The sequence below is a fragment of the Natator depressus genome, chromosome 1 (assembly GCF_965152275.1).
Source record: "Natator depressus isolate rNatDep1 chromosome 1, rNatDep2.hap1, whole genome shotgun sequence".
Taxonomy (NCBI): domain Eukaryota; kingdom Metazoa; phylum Chordata; order Testudines; family Cheloniidae; genus Natator; species Natator depressus.
In genome coordinates, this window is record NC_134234.1 from 158,672,823 (window position 1) to 158,694,443 (window position 21,621).

The 21,621-nt window shown below is 40.9% G+C and overlaps 1 protein-coding gene across 3 annotated transcripts in view; it reads left to right on the forward strand.

Annotated features, from left to right (window-relative positions):
* Positions 1–3,510: 3,510 nt before the first annotated feature.
* ERG (ETS transcription factor ERG) overlaps positions 3,511–21,621 on the forward strand; it is a 201,814-nt gene continuing 183,703 nt past the window's right edge. Inside the window, exon 1 of one of the 3 annotated variants that reach the window (XM_074969955.1) lies at positions 3,511–3,801. The gene's annotated coding sequence lies outside the window, so the exon portion shown is untranslated. Of the gene's footprint in view, positions 3,802–4,717; positions 4,806–21,621 lie in introns of those variants that run through there. The other 2 variants (XM_074969971.1, XM_074969948.1) reach the window with 2 other exon arrangements.

Genomic DNA, 21,621 nt, shown 5'->3' on the forward strand with positions numbered 1-21,621 from the left:
CCCATCCAATCCCATGCTGCTAGTTCTTAAATAGGCAGCAATTCTATAAAACTCTTAAGCCATCAGTGTATAGTTAAACAGAAGTTATGGGCTTGATTCTGAAATTACTGGGTGAGGGTCTTTGGCCCATATTATGCATGTAGCTGAGCTGCTACTGCTAGTAGCAGATATCCCCAATGGCTGGTGATGGGACACTAGATGTGGAGGGCTCTGAGTTACTACAGAGAATTCTTTCCCAGGTGTCTGGCTAGTGGGTCTTGCCCACATGCTCAGGGTCCAACTGATCACCATATTTGGGGTCAGGAAGGAATTTCCCCATAGATCAGATTGGCAGAGACCCTAGGGTCTTTTTTGCCTTCCTCTGCAGCAAAAGGCATGGGTCACTTGCAAGTTTAAACTAGTGTATAAAGCCTTAAAGTCTAAATGGCAGTAAATTAACCAGTGTTTGGCAATGTGAACTCTGATCCAATGAAGAATAGAACCATCTCCCACCAGGTTAGAGAAAAGGGAAATTGGAACAATCATGGAGGTGCCAGCAATCTTTAACTTTGCAGGGCCCATTTTTATTTTCTTTTACACCCTAAATTCCTATTGAAGAAGGAAGTGTGGTTAACTCTGTGAAAGTAGTCTCGGGATGGAAGCTTGTTCTAATGAGGTCGAAGTAGCTTCAGTGGCTAAAGATTGTAGGCTATGCAAATAAGATTTTGTGAAGACCAACAAAATATTTCAGTAGTCTGTTTTTTAAAACTTCAACTAATATGTCTGCCTGCAACATGGAATGACAATGAAAACCAGTTCGTAATTGTAGACAAAAATCTGCACAATCTTTTTACAAACCAATCAATCTTTACATTAGAGTAGTAATTGCACTACTATTGGATGTTTCCATTTAAAAAACGATTCAGAAAAAACTCAGACATATTTGCAGATTGCAGTAAATTACCCAAATGTAATTGTACTAATGAATATCCTAGTTAAAACTGAAAATATTTTAGTGATCCTGGTAGACACGTATGTATACCCGATCCATTTTTGTAGAAACTTTGTCACTAGAACACTCTGACAGATGCACAATATGTTCAATATCATCTTATTCTGTGTGTTATGTAAATTGATAGGAATTATGCAATTTTATGAAGCAGTTTGTGGTCACCATGTGTTATTAAGAACTGCTGTGTGAACAGAAGAACTGCATCTGACACACGCTGCAAAAGTTCTAGACTGAGTACCAGTTTGCATGAAATTGTCTATATTTCAGCCTAGCCACCATTCTTTGGGAATAAAGAGCATCAACTATTGGACATTTTAGTTGGCTTATCAATCATAAAGACAAATAATTATATTTATTTCATTTGTCAATCTAATGACTGACTCTTAGTATTCTTTCATTATAAGTAGCCACCCATACAAAGTAACTATAAAATTGTGCTACTTTCTGTGTCGAAGAAAGATTCTTTTGGGCCCTCTTCATGGTAGATTTATGTTCTCTGAAGATTTAAGTATATTAGTATGGGTAATCGCACTCCATTACCTTCTATAAAACAGGATCTGTGACTTCCTCCCTGGTGTGCATTTACCATATCGAAATGGGCTACTATTTTCATATTTAACTCACTGGTAAGTCATAAAATCAGCTCAAGGAGTGTCTGCCCAAAGAACTGAACATACAAGCTGATAAAAAGGAGCTTTTATTACTCATAACAGTATTGATGTTATATTAAACATTGAACATTGACTATTGTTTTGAATTGCAGCCTTGGCACCCTCATCCAGCCTCCCTTTCAGCTTTGAAATAGACCAAATTCAGAAATTTACAAGGCTTTTAAAAAACCTAGATGAAGCAATTAAAGCTCCAGATTGGAGGATGTGATCCTTTAAAGGCCCTTTACAGAATATCAAAAGAAAGAGAGGATTATATTTAGCAGGTGTGACAGCCCACGCAGGACATTTCATTGAGAAAGAGCCTGACATTATCCAGCAACAAATACTTAAATTAATATAAAACATCTTGGGGGGGAAGTGGATTTTCTTTTCTTTTTTGAAGTATTAGGAAATTATACCACTTTGTGGCTCCTTCAAACCTGAAAGGTCCAAATATACATGAGTCAATGGTATGTAAAAAAAGAAAAAAAAAAGAAGGGGGGAGTTTAAAACAAAAAGACTTTGGTAGGACTGGGGAGACAAAGAGTGGGGGTAACTGGCCATTTGCCTTACAGCAAGCAGAGTAGCTCTGCATTTTCTTTTCCTGTCTCATTCATAGATCTGCACACTACCTAATGGACCAAACTAGAAACAATGGACCACAGACTAAGCAGCTAACACAGTTTATGGAATAGCACTTTGAATGGAGCTTTGGAGTCAGATTATTCTTAGTACAGGGCTAGGTGTTCCAGGGGAGTGCGAGTGGGGGGACTTAAAAGAACCAGATTATTGACAGCCGCCAAACCAGGTTTGTGTCTGCGTACTCCACCTTGATCGTGATGGAAGCAGCATCTTTCTTTCTTCTGTTTTCTGGATCCCCTGAGATGCAACCTTTCATTACAGAAATAGTGTATTCTGATTGGTTTGTGTCTATCTAGGTAATATACCCAATCATCTAAAGTGGAAAACTGGACTCTGTGGTTTTGTGGGGAGATGTACCCTCATCTGTTCCTGTATTCACCAGTGTGTGGTCCTAAATGTTAACCAGTTGCTATTTTTTGCTTTTCTTGAAAGTGGTGAATGTAATGCCCCAAAGCCCCATGTGTTCTTGTTATAACTCAGTAAAGCCACTCAGTCGACACTTAACTATCTGTAGCACTAATAGTGTTTAATAGAAAGGAAGGGCCAATTAAATAACACTTCTTACTGACAGATAGGCCTAATCCAACATTTTATTTTGCATTCAAGCTACCAACAAAGATGCATTATCTGATCTCCATAAATTGATTAAAGTGAATCAGGTCTGGGATAGATGTGTCCTGTCCTGTCCCACCTTTTGTTTAATTCAAAAATCTATGATGTGCTAAAACTGACCTCACTCATATGACTAGTCTTAGTGGGAAGGACACTTGTGAGACATCTAGATTCATGCATTGCCAAGTACCCTCTGGCATCTACAGAGTTAAAGGTCCTCAGAACCTATAAGATCTGGTCTAGGTAGTATCTAAAATCAGTACTAGACCCACTTTATTTTTTCCTTAAAAACAGGAAATGGAGCCCTGAAGGCTTTTTAACTGGAGAGAGAGAGAGTGGGGAGGGGGTATACTAGCTCTGCCCATATCCAGCCCTGAGCCTGACCCAGACTTGGGGGTCTCTCTGTGTGGGTTCCCCCCCATTATTTTGGCAGACTTTTTGGAATGTCTGGGAGCTAAGGGCTTTGCTTTATAGAACAGAATTCTGAAGCAAGAAAAAGAGAAAGTTATAGACTAAACCACAGAAATGTAAACATGTCTGCAGCTAAAATAACTCCACTTTCATTGAAAACACGCCTCACTCACAATCAGACTTCTGTGTGCGCTGCTCCATAAAACTGCACGTTAATAGTAAGCAATTAATACATTATGTAGCCCTGCTTTAAAAACCGAGACACCTTTAATTATGATTATTGTTATGATCATTAAAGGAGTACTCGATTTTCTTCTTTGCATGCTTTGCTCTCGATTCCGACTGTCAGCTGGGGTACCTAGCTGGGAAAGTGCAGGAGAGGTGACTTTCGGAACACGAGTGAGAGCAACATGAAATGAACGGCAGGAACATTGCGCAAGATAAAGTAGGGAAAATGCAGTTTCAGCACGGAGATAAGGGAGAAAAGACACCTCGGTAAGGACCCTTTTGAATTTTAAAATTCTTTTTTGTTTTGTGGTGGGGGGGGAGGTGGGTGGTGGTGGGGGGGTGGGGGCAGGTTAGAATCTAAATGACACTGAGGAGACCCTCACGTGGTTTGATGGCTCTCACTTCACCCCTTGTCTTTTTGCCCTGGTGTTTTTTTCATCCTTTCCATTGCTGATGCGTTCTTCTCGGGTTTTGCAATGAATTATCTGTCCTTACCATAGCTGTGCCTGCGTTCCCTTCGCTGCCTCAACTTTAACATCACACCCCCCGTCAGTGCCTTCACGCTCCCCTCCCGTCTCTACAGAAGCGGAACAATATTATGGCCGGTTAAGGGCGTCGGGCTTAAATAGTTGCCCTGCATCCCACCCCTCACTTGTCTTGCACTGAATCGAGGTATCTGTTTTTTACACTTTAACGTTGGCTTTCCCCCGGGTCGGGGCGCAGTCTTTAATCTCAGGGCAGTCTTTGCAGACAGCCATGCCTTGTAAAGTTCGGTGTTCCGGGGGAAATACCCCGGACGCCTGGGTTCTCTCCTCCAGCCCAGTCTGGCCAGTTTTCAGGTTTCGTTCCTCTCCCTCCCTTCCTTCCGAGCACCCGGCTGCCCGGCTGGAGGGGACTCCCCGAGCCCGCTCATTCGAGCCCGTCAGGTCTCTCACCCCCCCCCCCATCCCCCATCTGCTGGGTCCGTGCCCACCCGCCGCGGCCGCGTGCCGTGGGCTCGGAGCGCCCGGGGCTGGCCGCGGCGGGGCAGGTCCCCCCGCGCGGAGGGAGCTGGGGAGAGCCTGGGCAGTGGCCCTGCTCCATGATTGGAGCAGGAGAGAGGCTCGCTGAGCCCGGGGCCCGCGCTCTGGGCCGAGCCCATTCCGAGTGAAGTGAGTCAGTGCAGCCTGCGGCTCCCCCGTGCACTCGCTCACTCACTCACACGCTGGCGGCGGCGGCGGCCACTGGCTTCACCCTCAGCCCCGGACTCGCCCCGTGCCCGGCCTCTCCCGGTAAGTCCCTTCTCCTTCCCGCTCGGGCGGCTTTTCGGGGGAGGGGGGATTGCACGGGACGCGGCCTCGGCGCCCCCGCCCCGGCAGCGGCAGCAGCTGGGACAGGGGTGGGGCGGGGCGGGAGGAAAAGTTTGACAGGGAGCAGGGCGCAGTTCCCCTGCCTCCCGGGGAGCGCCCGAGGGGCTGGCTCAGCCCGCTGGCAGGCTGGAGATGCCCCCCGGGGCGGCACGGCGGGGCCGGGAGCGCTGGCAGCAGGGCGCACTCCCTGCTTGCACTTCCGCGGGGACAAGCGGCGGCTCAGCCTGGCCGCCGCCTGGCTCGTGTCCGCCCAGCCCCGCGCCGGGTTCACAGGGGGCGGCTGTGCGGGCGCTGGCGGCTGTGGGCGCAGGCTGGCGGCAAAGCGCGGGGCCAGCTGCTGCTCCAGGAGGCTGGGCTGGTTGCGAGCAGGGCGACAGGCTCCCCAGGGGAAGTTTCCTGCCTCTGGGCTGGGGGTGTGTGTAATGTGGGTAACGTTACTTCCCCAGGTGGGTGTGGGTGGAGGGAGATATCCCAGAAGAGGTTAAGGATCCGCTAACATCGTGCTGCCACCAGTAAGGTCATGGGGCTAGATTCCCTGCTTATTGGTAAAATATGTGGAGCCTTCCGTAGGGCAGCGGAAACCTGGGACGTGTGCTCGGTGGTGTTTGCCCGGCAATAAGGGTTGAATTAAGGTGCTGCCTTGGTTTTGGCTGAATGGCTGAAAGACAGCCTTCGGAGGGAGTTTCTATGCAGCCCATGCATGTGTGTATAACACACAGCACACAGCTGTGAAATATTCGCCATCATCACCTTGGCTAGCTTGTACGTGGAACAGTTGCAAGAGAAGTTTTGTGCCTTCCGAGTTGCGTGTTTATTACTGATATTTCTCAGTAATCCCCCAGTTTTACCTTTTCAAGCACTTCTATACTTTGAATATATCAACTTCTAAGTGCTTATTATTTTTGGTTTGATCATTAGATATACTGAATGGTAGCAGGAGAATTATGTCTTTATGTCCGCTCTCCCACACTTATCCTTTTAAACTTCCTTTAGTTTTAATTTCTTCATACACTTTATTTCCTGCCTGGCTGCTGGCTTTGTGGCTATTTCCCTATGATTTTCCCATATTTTGTTCCTTTTTATAATAGCAGCGCCAATATTTTTCTGTCCTCCTACACTCCATGATTCAATTAAGTGGTATCAATGGTACCTTTTAAGTTGTACAGCTCTTGCAAAAAGTTAAAGGGTGTTTTAGATCTATTTTCCTAAACCTTTAATTAAACTGAGATTATCTAGTGAGAGTCAAAACTGGTTGTAGTACATTTTAGATGAAGTGCACTGATATAAATATATTTAGTGATCAGATGACTTCCTAGCCCTATTTGAATATAAATAATCATAGTTATAAAACTAAAACGGCAAGATAAAATTAGCATAGACTTCCATTCATGACTGTATTTACTATGAATCTACAGAACAGCAAGTAAACTTTTACTTCTTAGTCAAAATTCTAATCCTACTGTATATAAGTGTTGGAGTAATAGTTTGTAGTTTACATTCTGTCCATGTAATTTTGAGTTCACTAGGGAAAGTGGGATACTTAGGTCTATGGACTGCACATGGAGAACTGTCACATTCCTTAGTTTTAACCCTTTATCCACTTGCATAGTTTCATTCAAGCAAATGGAGCAGACTGAACAGACTGCTTCTGGCTAAGACAAGAAATCAAAACTTTAATTACATTAGCTTAGGTACTATTGAACTCATACCTGATAAATACATTCTGATTAACTGGGGAGGGAAGGGACTTTAAATTGAGTGTTTGACAGGTTCTTAATTAAAATAAATAAGAAAAGGCAAATCAAACCAATACACCATTAAAGTGATTTGATACAAAGATATTTTGGTGTTGAATATCTTATCCAATTCTTAAAAGAAGACTTTTTTTTAAATATAGGGATATTGTAAATTAAGTTATAATTCAGGCCTTATATTACTGTTTCAAACACACACACGCGCACAAACACTGGCTAACTTGCTACAAATCTGTACAAATCTTTGCAGGAAAAAAATCCTCAACTCAAAAAGCATTTCAGGATTTAGTTTTGAATAGCATCCACCCCCACCTTCCACCAATTTATTCCCAAAGGTTAAACAAATCATATAGTACTGGATAGAGTTACATGTTACAAGAATTTTATAAATGATCTGTCAGTGTAAGTTCTAGATGTGTTTAGTGTGTTTCTACCTTAGGATTTTAGTGCTGCTAAAATGTTACTCAGTTTTGATTATATGTTGGGCAGTCTTTAGTCCCCAAATACATATTTTAACTATGTGTCTTATATATTAGACACATCTTTCTCCTTATACTTTTGTAGTAGTGTCTTCCCATCCCTTTTATTTCTCTTCTTTGAAATACTTTTAACGAAGTTTGCTTTGAATTCTGTGTCATACTCTTAAACAATACAAGACTTTAATTCCACAGGGGGATTTAAGTGAAATAAGCCATGAGAGCAAAATGCAGGTTGTCACAAATTTCAAGATGGACTTTGTTGTTGCAAATTTGTTATTTGTATGTTATCAGGTTAAATTTTTTCTATCTGAAATGCCAATTTAATTTCCAAATCTAAAATCATGGTTGCTTATTGGTATTATGACACGAGGCACTGATGTGACTTTGCTATCTGCTGTTATATGGAAAATGTATTTTGTGTGTGCACTATGCTCGTGTGTAAACAAATATAAAATCTTTCGATAACAATCTGTGATCCAACAACATCGCATGAGCAAAATAACTAACCACTGATGAGGCAAAACCCTTTCTATTGCACTTCACGCAAAATGCCAACTCTCCCCTACCTAGATGTAAGGCTAATTTGATTGGTTGTCTCTCACCAGAGTAGTTCATTAATGATGCACTGTCAGTCATGTCCAGGCCCTCAGCAAAGCATTGTTTCATCTCTTTCCTAGTTATATGCACTCAGTTAGGGCTAAAGAACTCCAAAATCTTTTGCAGTCATGATGGTATCTGGGCATACCAAAATGTTACATTTCTTTCCCCTCCTTTTACTTGTGTGTGCAATTCTTAAATACTGGAGAACTTAACAGAATGGGTTAGCAGAGTCTTTTAATGCAGTGAGACCGAAAAGGACCTTTTAATTGACAACAACTTTTAGAAATGTTTTAATTACCGTGGAACTGGTTATTTTCGCGGTAAATACATTTTTCTGGAAAAGGCAAATGTAGGGTTATGCCTTACTTCCTTTAATCATGCAAATAGTTATGTGGAAGTCAATGGGACCCTACTCCAGACAGAAGTTGTTTACATGAAGTGTTTGCAAGAAAGGGTCCTGTGAGCCTGATACAGCTTCCATTGAGGTCATTGGTGCAAGATCAAGCCCTGCATAACTAATGCTGCACCGTGCATTTTTCTAACACGCAGTTGCTCTTTTAGTCTATATTTTATATTTGCAACTTTCCCATCTGTTAATTTAAGGAGATTTTGTTCATAAAATACATTTTAGCAAGACGCTTTCAATATAATGTTCATCCATAGGTTGAAAAAAATTACCTTTCATGCGATAATGTCTTACTCTGGTTTTCATTATAGCCTGCAACTATTCACTTTCACAACCAACAGAGTATTTTTTTTCCTCTTATGGACTTGGTCCTGCACTTCTTACTCAGGCAAAGCTCCCACTGACGTCAAACATCTCTGAGAATTTTGTCTGAATATAGAATTCAGGTTTGAGCTCTACGGGTTCACGTTTAATTTGGCATTCTGCAAGATGATGAAGTAGGAGGGCAAAATTTAATATGCTTACTTGGTAGCATAGTAAGACTAGTGTAGGTAGAAAGCTGGCAGTCTAAAATTACTTTGCTAAATTTAAATGTAAGTAAAAAATAGGCAATAGAAAAAAAAATTAAAGGGTATGTCTAAATATGGAGCTGTGGACATATCTGTTATATTTAACCTGCATTTTAACCTCTTTTATTTATAGATAGTGGTGTGTGTATAATCTGTTGGACTTGATTGAGTATAGGAAACAGTAATTTAAGAATGAAAACTAAAGGGTATACACTTCTTTAGATACAGAACATGCATGCATACGGCTGATTAACATAGATGTGTGTATGAAAAATAAAATATCTGAGTCAGACATTTTTTATGTTGACTGGAGAACTAAAGTGATATTTGATCTAGAATAAACACGAATGGATTCACTAAAGGTCTGATTCCCATATATCTAATGCAGGCAAAACTCCCACTAAATTCAACAACTATTTTACCTGTATAGAGTAGGAGATTGTGGCCTAAAGATTTTTTTTCTCAAAGTTACATTGCAACTACACTCTGTTAGTGCTTTTTAATTTAGAAATTTGTTAGGAGAAATAGATTGTTCTTGCATGCTGCTTGCATCAGATGAAATCCCTTCTTGGCACAACTTCATTCCAATAAGAAAAACTTTCTCCAAGACAAAAAGAACAAAATCGCTAGTTATTTTTGTTATATAAGAAAATTAATATTTATATGCTGCATTATCAAACAGAAGACAATAACCATATGTTTTCATTTTATCTTGAGGTACAATACACAAAGAGTCATAAGTATGCCTTGATGGAGAGTAGTTTTAAACTAAGGCCACAAGCTTGTAACTACTTACTACACACAGGAGTAGCCCCATTGAACTCCATGTGACCTGGAGTCATGTGTGAGGTTACTTGTGTGTGTATGCCGTTGCAGAACTGGGACTTTATTTTTGAGTTAAGGATGTTTTAAAACAGAGGATCTAATCCATTAGGAGCCCATCATCATGGCGTTTGGGTGGCTGTTAAAGTATTCTTTCACTGTCATGTCTTCCAATTTCTTAACTATCCATCTATTGGTGACATGCTTGTATTTGTGCCTTTAATATAACAACCAGTAGATTACTCATATATTCTGACATTGTGTAGTATTGTTAAAATAATTAAAATGGTTACCTTTTAAAAAAGGGCGGGCCTAAAGATAAACATGATTTCCCTTCACTGATTTTCACTGCATTTTGGGACCTTTTTCAGGATCTGACATTTAACCCAGAATTTTCAACCATAGGTGCCTAAAGTTAGGTAGCTAAATTCATGTTTAGGCTCTCAGATGAGGGGCTTGGTTTCCAGAGATGCTAAATATGGATTAAACCCAATTCTGAAAATTTTGGAGTAAAAAGCAGATTCTGCAGAAGGTTCAAAATGGAGTGCAGATGTATTATCACTTCACAAGGAGCCAGGTACTGGATAGGCTGTTCAGAGGGCTTTGCAATGGCTTAATAGGTGACCTCTACTTGAGAGCAGGGGGCAAGAGTTTGTGGGTGGGACAGCAGAGTGGAAGCAGAGCATGGCCAGTGCATCAGAGAATAATACCACAACCTCATTTACAGCAAGGGGACATAGCAGGTTACAGCCACAGCTATAGCAAATGGGCTGGGCTGTAACAGCAGCGGCACCTTGGCAGGCCCAGGCCAGCTGACTTGGGCTCAGGCTGTGGGGCTGTTTCACTGCTGTGTAGACTTCTGGACTCAGGCTCTGGTACCCTCCCACCCCACAGGTAATAGCAGTCCTGACCAGGCTGGTGAGGAGTAAGATTCTATTCCCTGTCAGGCCCAAGCATAGATCCCTTGCACAAATGTCTTTTACTTCAAGCTACGCACTAAACACCATGAATTGGCCATAACTGCCATTTGTTCTAAGGCTTTGTGTAATTAGCAAAATGTTGTTGTTGTTCCTCAGTATTGCATCATGGGGATTTAAAAAAAAAAAAACAGCCTTCAGAACATACAAGATCTTTAAGCATAAAAGGGGGAAAGCTACCACCATGAGTCACCAATCAACCCTGTCCACAAACTGACTCTGTAGGATTGGGCAGTCTGGAGTTTTGTTAAACTGTCCACAGAAATCCAGCATTTTAGGTGCTCAAATGCACTCAGTCTTCTTTGAGTTCCCTTAAAATTCTCACAGTGCCCAAGAGCACGAATGTCTTCTGGAAGTCACTGATCATGATGTCTTGCACTCCTAACATGTTCTTGAGCTGCCCCATAGGGATTGCTCCAAGTGCTCCAGTAATCGCTGGGGTTGTCTTTGTTCTAGTTTTCCATAAACATTCCCCTTCGTGGCAGAGTTCTCCATACTTTGCTATCTTCTCTTTCTGTTTCTGTCTGCTGGCATGGCAATGTCAATTAATATGGTCTTGCCTGTCTTCTTTTCTGTAGCAGCTATGTTCAGCCTGTTTGCCTGCACTATTAAGTCTGTGACAATTGTCAGATTGAATTATTTTTCATGTTTATATTACGTGGTACTGCTGAGAGTCCTCGGTGAGGATCAGGGCCCTGTTGTGCTACTTGCTATACATATTCGTATCTTCTAAATTATGCAGATTACAAACTTTAGCAAAGCTAGGAAAGTGTTGTGATTAGCGGTAGTGCTGTATGTTGGCTAATTTGTTTTTGCTGATTAAAAGTAGATATATTTAGTATGCGGGATATGTTTTGATCAAACTGTTTTTTAAAACTATTTTCTTTCATTCAACAGTTTCAGTGTATTCAGTCAATAAATGATTATCTTAACACAATAGAATTTATGCATGAACGTCACATAAGTTTCTTGAACTGTACAGTGAAATGCTTAAAAAAGTTAAGCTCTACTTAAAAGCACAGCACAATACAGCACAGTTTTATACTTTCCAGTATTATTTAGAAAATTAAAATGGTCTGTATAAGGAAAGAAATGACTGGATATGCAGAAGCAAAGGCTTCTAAGCTAATTTCAGTTTTCTAAGGAAGCGTGGTCAGTTCTGGATAAACTCCCTAATAGATTTAAATTTTGATTTAAAATTCAGTTTATGAAATGGACTATTCTCTATAGAATACAGAAATTAGCTACTGAGGATTTATGGCATTACTTCAAAAGTAACATGATATATTTCATTACAACATATAGCGGGACTGGACTTCAAAGTCTGCTTTAGAAAGAATCAGATTTTTTTTTTTTTGGTCGAACCCCATGTAAAATAGGTATGATAAAATTAAGCCATGAGTTTTCAAAAGAAACTTTTACTGTCACAGTTGCTGCTCTGAATGTAGTTGACTGTTCAAAAGTTTATAGGTTTTCTTAGAATACATTTGTTCCAGTGGCATTAAAAGTAGACATTAACAGAAACAATTGATGTAAAAAATCAAGTGCCCACTTCTGCTCTGATTTACACCCCATGCACATACTGATTTCATTAGGTTTGCCTAGAGTGAAATTCAGAGAATATGGTTCAATAACTTTCTTTCCATTTACAAGTTATCTAGTATTTTTACAGCCAACCATCCACACGATACTCGGCATCTCTTACAAACAACACAAGCTAAATCATCTGCCACCAATATGTATGTCAGCATCCTGAAACTATGAGGAACAGATCTAAATAAATATCACTAAAGCCCCAATTCAGCACAGCACTTGGGCATGTGCTTGAGTTTAAGCACATGCTGAAGTGATTTGCTAAATCAGAATTTAAGATTTTGATTCTGTTGTCTTATTCAGGTAAATCCCTCACTGACTCAATAGCAGTTTTACTGAAATGAGAATTGCACCCTTAGGGACTGATCCAAAGCCCAGTGAAGTCAATGGAAAGACTTTGATTGACTTAAATAGATTTTGGATCCGGCCTTAGAACACTAGCAGCTGATTTCAGAGAGATTGAACAAAAATCATCTGACTGTAAGGAAATCAATTGAACAGAATGCTAACTTCATATTTTAAAATGAATAATAAAATTGCTTTAAAGTTAGCAGATTATGTTTTTAATAGCATGTACTATAATAGTCTTGTTTCTACAGATACACAATGCAGTATGGCTTGGGAGCTGATCACTGCTTAAAAATGCATATAGACTACCAAAACAGCAATAACCTTTGCCAGTCAAACAGATGCTAAATCCACCCTTATTCTATAGTACTTTCACCAAGAAAAGGAAAAGCTATTTTATGCTTTCTGGTGTGATATGTATTTTAAATTCAGTCAAAAATGTGAATGTTTTAGCCATAAAATGTTTCAGTGTTAAGTTAGTTTTGAAACAAGACAGACATATACTGTACTTTACTGAGATTCCATTCTGCTGATGACAGAACTAAGATAGCTTTGAAATGTCAATTTGTGTGTTTTTTGTTTTTTTTTTTTAAAGAGGTGTTCAAGTGTGTTTGACATTTTAAACATTGAGTGAATTTCATCCACTCTATGGTGCAGAGGGCCAGCAGAAGGCCTCTGAGCCACTTAAATCTCTCAAGCCCCACTTGCACTCTCAAAGCAGGGCTAAAGCAGCATATAAGCTTTGTGCTGGCCCTCTGCATAGAGTTGTTTTTACTCAATGAGTGGTATCTTATCATGTGACTTCTCAAAGTGTTGGCTGAGCAACTAGGTGCAGCTCTGAAGTTGCGGTTATATTTTGAAAAGTAACTCTGTAAGAGCTAGCATAGCGGGGGGTAGGGATGTTCCATGGTTTGTTGGCTTTCAGTGAGTTCCATGGCAGTTTACTGGGGAAAAGGGTTTAACTGCCAGCCTTACAAACTTAATCTAGATGCTGAGCACTATTCCTTCTGGCTTGTGCAACAATACCAGTGGTAAAGATTCTGCAACTAGAATTTGGTGAACAAATTTCTTGATGAGGTGTTAGCCAGATTAGAATCCCACTAAGTCTCTCATTGCTGTGGTGGTTCTGCAGGACTAAAGAGGACTGAAAAGTAGTGAAAAATCTATTTCAGTCCCTGAAGTAAGCAGACATGACTCAGAAAACTCACAGGGAACAGATCTGTTGAGTAAAAGGTGCCATTTTTACACAGTTTTCTGCCCATAAGTGCCCTTTAAACTCTTACTAAAATAACATACTTGCTCTGGCACTTCTCTTGGAAAGCTGAAATGTGAGTGGGAGAGAGGGTTGCTTTGCTGTATTTCAGCATCCACTTCAAAACTGAACAAATTGTGTGTGATATTTGTAATGAATATATGGCATCAGACCATATTGCACTTAAGAGAAATATTGAAAGAAGCTATTTGAACTCACTGGGAAGGGGATTCCTGTTTGGATCATTTCAACATTGGGGGGAGTGTGACTCCCATTTCCCTTAAGTCTGTATGTTAATGGTAAAATGAATCATAAGTTTCAATCATCCTAGATTCCCAGTGAAAGTTCTAATATAGGCGTTGCAAGTAAATTTGTGAGATTTGTATTAAGACTCTTGTAATCATTCACTGAAGGTTACACTTAGAATATGCAAAGTGAGCGGTCTAAGCTAAAAATGAGTTTGGAACCACAGTGACGTAAGCCATGAGTGTTTATGGTCTTTGAGAAAATGATGTAATCACTGGCAACCAAAACCCTGAAGTGGTAATGCTGATATTCAAGTGAGAATAAAATGTTCACTGCTTCTGTGCATCTGGGGCCTAAGCCAGCACCCACTGAAGTCAATGGAGCTATGCCGATTAACACCAACTGACGATCTGCCCCAAATGAGACTTTCCATTGATTTCAGTAGAAGTTGGATCTGGCCCCTATTTCACAATCTGTCATGGAATCAGCAACCAGGTTAAAGAGAGAGATGGATTCACAAAAGGCTACTTACTCCTAAATACATGGTTGAACATTTCTGAGCACTGGTCTGTTTTAAAAGTGGCAAGTGGGGAGCCTAAGAATCCTTGCTGGCCTGTGACAATTCAAACCCATTCATATATTTCACTTCAACCGCAAATGTGGACTTGTCAGTCACGTTATCCACTCTCAAAGCAGTAGCCCTATCAAAAGACAGAAGTGTTTAAATGTTCTGTAACAGAGTCGGCAATCATCCACACCCACTCACAGCTAGAAGTCATTCTACAGCACCCTCCCTCTGTTTTCCCCCCTCCTCAGGGCCCTTTAAGAACTCACCGTCCACACACCATTCAAACAAATCCCCTCTTGGCCCACTTTGTTAAGGCCTTTGGTACGCTCCGGTCCTCTAGGTCTTAAGCCCAGCTCAGTGCCTCTTTCCTGATTAACCCAAAATAACAAAGCAGAAATTAACAGTTTTCAGCTCAGCTGGCCTTTGCAGTCACTCCCAAGCTTCCCTGCCTGGAGAGCTTTCTCCCACTCACTCCAGCTTTTTCCTTGTCACTCAGGGGCCTTCTTGCTCCCTGAAATCTTCTAAACTCTACCCCCCCCCCCTTTTTACTGTAACGTCCTGTTTTTTATATATGGGGAATCACCTTATCAGCCCAGGTTTGGCTCATCTTGTAATCAGGACTGGTTAGCTCTAGGCTCTCCAGCCCAGAGGTAAGCCACCCTGTTACAGGTTCTGTCCATATTCAACATTTTCAGTTGGTTTTAAATAAAAAATATACCAAAGGGTCCCTGTGCTTCCCTAGTTCAAAATAACCCAGGATGAAGGGGTTTGGAAACTTTGCATGTGTTTTCTGTGGATGAAAACCTGATCCCATGGAAGTGATGGGTATTTCCCCACTGACTTGAAGGGGCCAGGATTTCACCCTAATTCTTCCATTGGAAGTAGCAGAGGCTTCAGACATGAAATCCTGCAGATCCCCCAAGATCTGTAGAATTTGGGAGGTGAACCTCCACACTTATCTTCACACAGGAAGCAAATCCTGCCTCTTCTACAGAAGAATTAGAAGGAATTTCCCCAGTACAGACGTGCAGAGTTTCCAGGCCTCTGTATGTGTTCTTTTCCTGTAGCTAAAAGTACAGGACTATATGCATACAGGCTCTGTGCCTCCTACTATTCCTGTCATTTTCCAGCCCCATTCCACAAAGATTCAGTAGAGCTGTGCTGTCATGGATTTCTAACATCCCCTCCCCTAGCCTTCTGCCTTGGGGCCCAGCAGCACTTCCACTGCAGAATACTGCTTGTTTTGTCACTTTAAAATGTGAAAGGCATTTAAGAGATGACAAAATTAACAGTTACAAAGCACACAGGTTTGCATTGTTCATATATCATATATCTGAATCTGCCTTATAATATAGACTGCATTCTTGACTACAGATTTCAAATACAAGCAGGAATGATCTCCTCCTTTTGAGCACATAGAGGAACTGAGTGCCTCAACACAAGGCTTTCTGCAACAGGGTTAACTCTAGGCTTTCAGTTGTCCAAGACCAACCAATTAGTGAGTTTCTCGCAAAGCCTGGAATGAGGCTCACATAGTTGCTAAACATTTTGTTGCTTTATAGAGTCACCTGTCCTTGCTGTTTAATTGAAGTGTCCCTACTCTCTCTATTATTCAGGAACCAAAAGTTAGCCTGTATCAGTGTGCAGTGCTCACAGAGGTGGCTCAGGCGTTAGCTCAACACAGTTTGTTCATGTTGATGCTTCTGTGGCATGTGATGGTCTAAAGGATGCTGTTCCTACATCCTGTGCTGTTGGTAATAATGAATGCTTTGGGGAAATGGACTAAGGCAAACCCATTTCCTTCACAATTAGGGGGAAACTAGTGGTGCAGAAAATCATTAAACATTAGACATCGCTTGACCAAGTCCCTACAAAAATGCCCTCTGTTTAAATTAAGATCCAGTTATGACCCCATTATCTTGAGTATCTTGAAAGAAGATCTCAAATAAAAATGAAGTTAGTTGTGCAGGCCACATGTTAGATTGTTAAAAAAAAATGGATGCAACAAGAAAACATTCATGCCTGTTATGAAGGGGAAAACATTTGGAGTGAGAGGTCAAGAATAACTCTCCATCCTACCCCTTAAAATTATGACCATCATTGTCCTGCCAGGATCAGTTTCCACAGGAAGTATCTGTTGCATAGTTGTAAGTCACGGAGATGGCAGCAAGCCTTCTCTAGCTTCTGCATGTGCACTTGATATTTTTCAAAATGTCTGCTGTCCTTGCATGAATGTAACTTGCTCTTTCATGACAGATCTTTAATGATTTTTCTCCATCCTCTTTTTGACTTGCTCATTCCCATTCAGCACATATGCTGTGTGTGTCCTTTAATGGAGTGAGTAGCCATATTTATGAGTAGCCGTAATAATAGTCCTTAGGCCAGTTCCACTCTTGCAGTATGACAAGTTTGTGCTGCTCTGCTTCTGCAAAGCTGCTCTAAAGTCAGCTTAAACAGCCTCTTGAGGATTGCTGAGTGGCTCCAGGATCATGGAGGTGAAAACACGGCTTAAAACTACCTTTCTATCCCAAATCCTCCTCAGCAATGCAATGCAATGCACTCCTAGGCCAAACTGAGGATGAGGGCAAATATCTCCAAAGTACGTTATAAACATTAACTGAGACAAAGAACTAGTTAAGTAACTTGCATAAGACCACAGAGGAGAGCTCAGTACTAGAGGCGGAATTAGAATTCAGGAGTTCATGGCTGCCAGTCCTGAGCTTAGACTACTAGACCACATCTTTAATTGATCAGTTATTTTAAGTTAGACTGGAGAGTTGGAGTGCATCAATTTTTATGCAAGTTATCAAAATTTTGGCCTTTTTCAAGGCATTGTCGTAAAGAGCCTGTAACATTTTTCATTGGGATGTAAATTACTGCAAGATCTCAGAAATGCTTCTTCCATGTAACATTACACAACGGCATTCCTAAGGAAAGACACTACAACCAGACAGTGTAATAATTGAACATTAAAGCATACATGGCTTTGAATTATTACTCAGATAAAATCATTAAACTCATAAGTGATAATGAGAAAAATTAGTGATTAGTGGTTTGCCATTTTGGTTCCCAAAGAATAAAAGCAACTTCATTAAACTGACCCCGTACTATCCTTTTTCAGCCTCTATGAAGGGCAAACACTCCTGAAAATCTGAAACTCATGAATTTACATAATAATTTAGTATTCGCATTGGAGTCAATTCATCAAAATACTCACAGAATATATCAGAATTCCAGTAATGAGGGGTTTAGTCTTGCTTCCAGTGATATAAATGAGAATTACATAGGATCGGATCCTGAGTGTGTGCCTGGAGGAACAACCCTTGCTCCCTGCCACTCCCCCCCAAAATGTGCTAGTCAAACTGGGGCCTGATCTAACTGTCACCAAAGTTAATGGAAAGACTCTCATTTACTTCAGTGGGAGTTGGATTAAATTGATTTCAATGGGAGTTGGATCAGACCCATAGAAAGTACTTCCATTTATTACTCTGAAGTCTATTTTAGCAGTGGCTTTAGGGGCCATGTGCTTTGGAGGGGAAAAAAGGGTTTTGGGGGGCTATACCCTTATAATAAAAATATAAAAAAAACTTCAGGATTCTGCAGGAATGGTTCAAAACATTCCAGCATACGTCAGTGCGCTACTGCAGTGTTTAGGGTGATGATTGTTTTTAATAAAGGCAGATGTTAGTGGTAATGTTTCCTCAGACTAGCCTTGATTCTAAATACACATACAGTAGCTATTACTGATGGTTTCATGCAGCTGCATTACATTGACTATAGTGTTTTCTCTTACACAAAAATGGAAAGTTTGGGTGTTTTTTCCCCTTAAAATGACCATTGTGCCTTATTCAAAACAAAAATCAAAGAAGAAACACATTTGGGTAAAAGGCAAAAGAAACAGAACTGTGCCAGGGCAGATTTTTATGGAAATGCTCTCTGAAGTATTTCCATGAAAAGGCAACTTATTCACTCACAGATGGAGGCTGCTTTTTCATGAGACAGAGAATAATGTACCACACCCTGACGCTGACATGGTGTATAACTTTTCACATATTTTAAAATTAGGCAATAAGGAGGCCATGTTTAAGACACAAAGCTTTTCTTCTTTACTGTGATATAATCAAGTTATCCCCAAAGAGGGAAAAAGTAAACCAGGAAAAATTGATTTTATGGAAGAAAAATTAAAATATAAAATTGCACCAATGAATGAGCTATTGAAATGGAAAATTGCAATATTATAAAAAGCCCAACATTACCTTTAAATAATGTTATAATTATATAACACTTAAGTCTCATAAGCTTTCCATGCATAGAGTTTCTGTTTAATTCAGTGGGAGTTTCATACAGTGAAGGATTTCAGGAGTGGCCTAAAAAAGCCCAGTTATGTTTCCATTGAAGTCAAGGGGCCTTTTGTCATTCACTTCAACAGGAGTAGGACTGGGCCTAAAAAATACGAAAATGTAAAACTGTTAAAACCATCGGCGCCGACTCTGTAGATGCCCCGGGGCTTAAGTGCCCACGGGAAAAAAATAGTGGGTGCTCAGCACCCACCAGCCACAGCTGATTGGGGGTGCTGCTGATCAACTGTTTGGTGGCTGGTGGGAGGCGCTCGTGGGAGGGTGAAGAGCAGCGAGTTGTGGGTGAGTGGGAGCCTCGGGAGAGGGGACGGAGTGGGGGCAGGGCCTCAGAGGAAGGGGTGGAGTGGGGGAAAGTACATTTTGGGGTGTTTTGTGAAAAGAGAAAAATCTTCTATGGACTCTCACTCTCTATCTGCTTATAAAATGATGGAGGCATCAGTTGTAGCTCCATAATTGAGGTTGCCTTGAGGTTTGCAGTTCTATGCCTGGATCTTACAATAAGTTTTGCATAAGCACAGAGGCCTGCCTGTGTGGAACTCATTGCAGGATTGGGGATTAAATCCCTTAGTCTAATATATAACAAATATGTGTCAACACCAAATTTATAACATTTACTCTTTGTGTAAAGACTGAATTTTCAGGAAAGTCATAAGTGAGACTCTGTTCCTGCAAGCCTTTAGACATGTGTATGTAAGTGTTTGCAGGATTTGGGCCTAAATCTGTTCTGTAGTTTAGGAGTTAGCAATTGAAAATAACTCCTTTTCAAAACTTATAATTTGAGTCTGACATTTATTTGGCTCTCTCTAGCTAACAAGTAGCCGGGTTATTGTGACAGTTCAAAGTTTAGATTCATCCAGCTCTAGAGTAATACTCCAACATAAGCTACTTATATGCATTTGACTTTGTGTGTCTAAGGGTGGGTGTCAGTTTGTATTGGAAGGAAATAAGTTGAGGTGGTGTGTAGGATGTCACTGTGGGTGTGTATTATGTGTGATTGTGATGCTAAGTCATGTGGGAGTTGTATGGATGATAAAGTTAACTAGTTGTTTCCTAGATTTGTATTAAATGTATTTAATTTATTTTGATTTAAATAATTTAAAAAGATGCCTACACAAAGGCTCTAGGCACTCTATCTCTTAATGATAATTATAACGTAACCCCAGTAGCATTAAAACTAGAGTTGTGCAAAGAAAGGTAATTCCGTTTCATAGAGGATTTTGATATTTTGCAATTTGGGTTAATTCTGATGAAGAAGAACTTTATTGAAATCAGGAAACTCCATGGAACGCTTAGATTTCAACAAATTGGTAAATTCTGACAGAAAAAAAAAACAGTTTTGTTGCAGTTTTTCCAACCAGCTCTAATAGAACAATCATTCAGACAGGAAACTGCCCCCCCCCCCCCAAGAAGCTTCTTTCTACCCCTTCATTGCTCTTCAAAAACCTTATCAAATAGATGTTCTTTGCACCATGCATGGAGGGTCACCACATTTGGGCTATTTTGGATCAAGGGTGTGGGGACAAATTCTAGAGTCCTGGGGGCCACTCTGCAAATGCCTTGCCATCTCTTGTATAATGAAGGGGGGTCCAGCTTGGGTGGTTCTGCTGACCATGACTGTGGCATAATGACATTGTGAGACATGACCTCTTAAGTAATTCAGTCCCCAGGTCATTTAGGGTTGTATAGGGCATAACCAACACTTTGAACTCTACCTGGGATGAAATGCAGGGCCATTGAAATCAATGGGAGTTTTTCCACTGACTTCAGTGGAACCAGGATTTCACTTCTGGAGATCAGTTGGTGGTCAGTGCAGCTCATGGAGAACTGGTGTCATGTGATCCCAGCCAGATGCCCTGCTCTGTAAGTGAGCTGTTGCTGTACTGGCTTCAGTCTCTTAATGGTTTTATGGTGTAGCCCATATAACGTGCAATACAGTCGTTTAATTGTGAAGTGACACAGCCATCGATACCAATGGTTAGGTCTGCAGCCAAAAGGAAAAGCTGTAATCTCCTAGCCAGAGGCAGATGATAGAAATTGGAGTGGGTTACTGCTGGAGGGGGTGGGGGTTCCGAAAAATCACCCCAAAGTTGGACCACACTGGTAATGAACATAGGACATACTCTGTCAATCAAAGGGACTGATATTACCTCCAGTATCTCCTCAGGCTCTTTCCCCTAACCCACCGTCATCACTTCAGTCTTGTCTGGATTGAGCTTCAGCTGGTTCATTCTTACCCATGCCCCAATTTCAGTGAGGGCCTGGTTGAGGTGCTGAACTCTATCATTCGAATTGAATGAGATACAGCCATACAGTTGGGTGTCATCAGCATACTGAAAATACTGCACCTCATGCTTCCTTAGTAACCCTCTTAATGGACCCATAGACAAGTGGAGGCGACAGACTGGTACCCTGTGACACCTCATGTTTAAGAAAACTTTGGAAAGAGGAGCAATTGCCCACAACTACCCATGGAGATCATTCTGAATTTACCAGGTTATTCCACTATGTCAGAGAAAACCTTTTTGCAGAAGAAATAGGAATGCATTTTTGTATTCATGACTTTCCAGTGCACAGGTCTTAAGATGTAATTATCTGTTCTTCTAAGAACATCAGTACAGAGTCGTTGAATTTGACTTGACTTTTTCTGCATTTGCTTTTGACACTTCAAGTAATAAGTTAGTTAAAAATTCTAATCACATTGCTCTACCATCTTAGAATTCATCACCAGACAGCAGAATAGGAACAACATTTGAGTATGGTATAGAA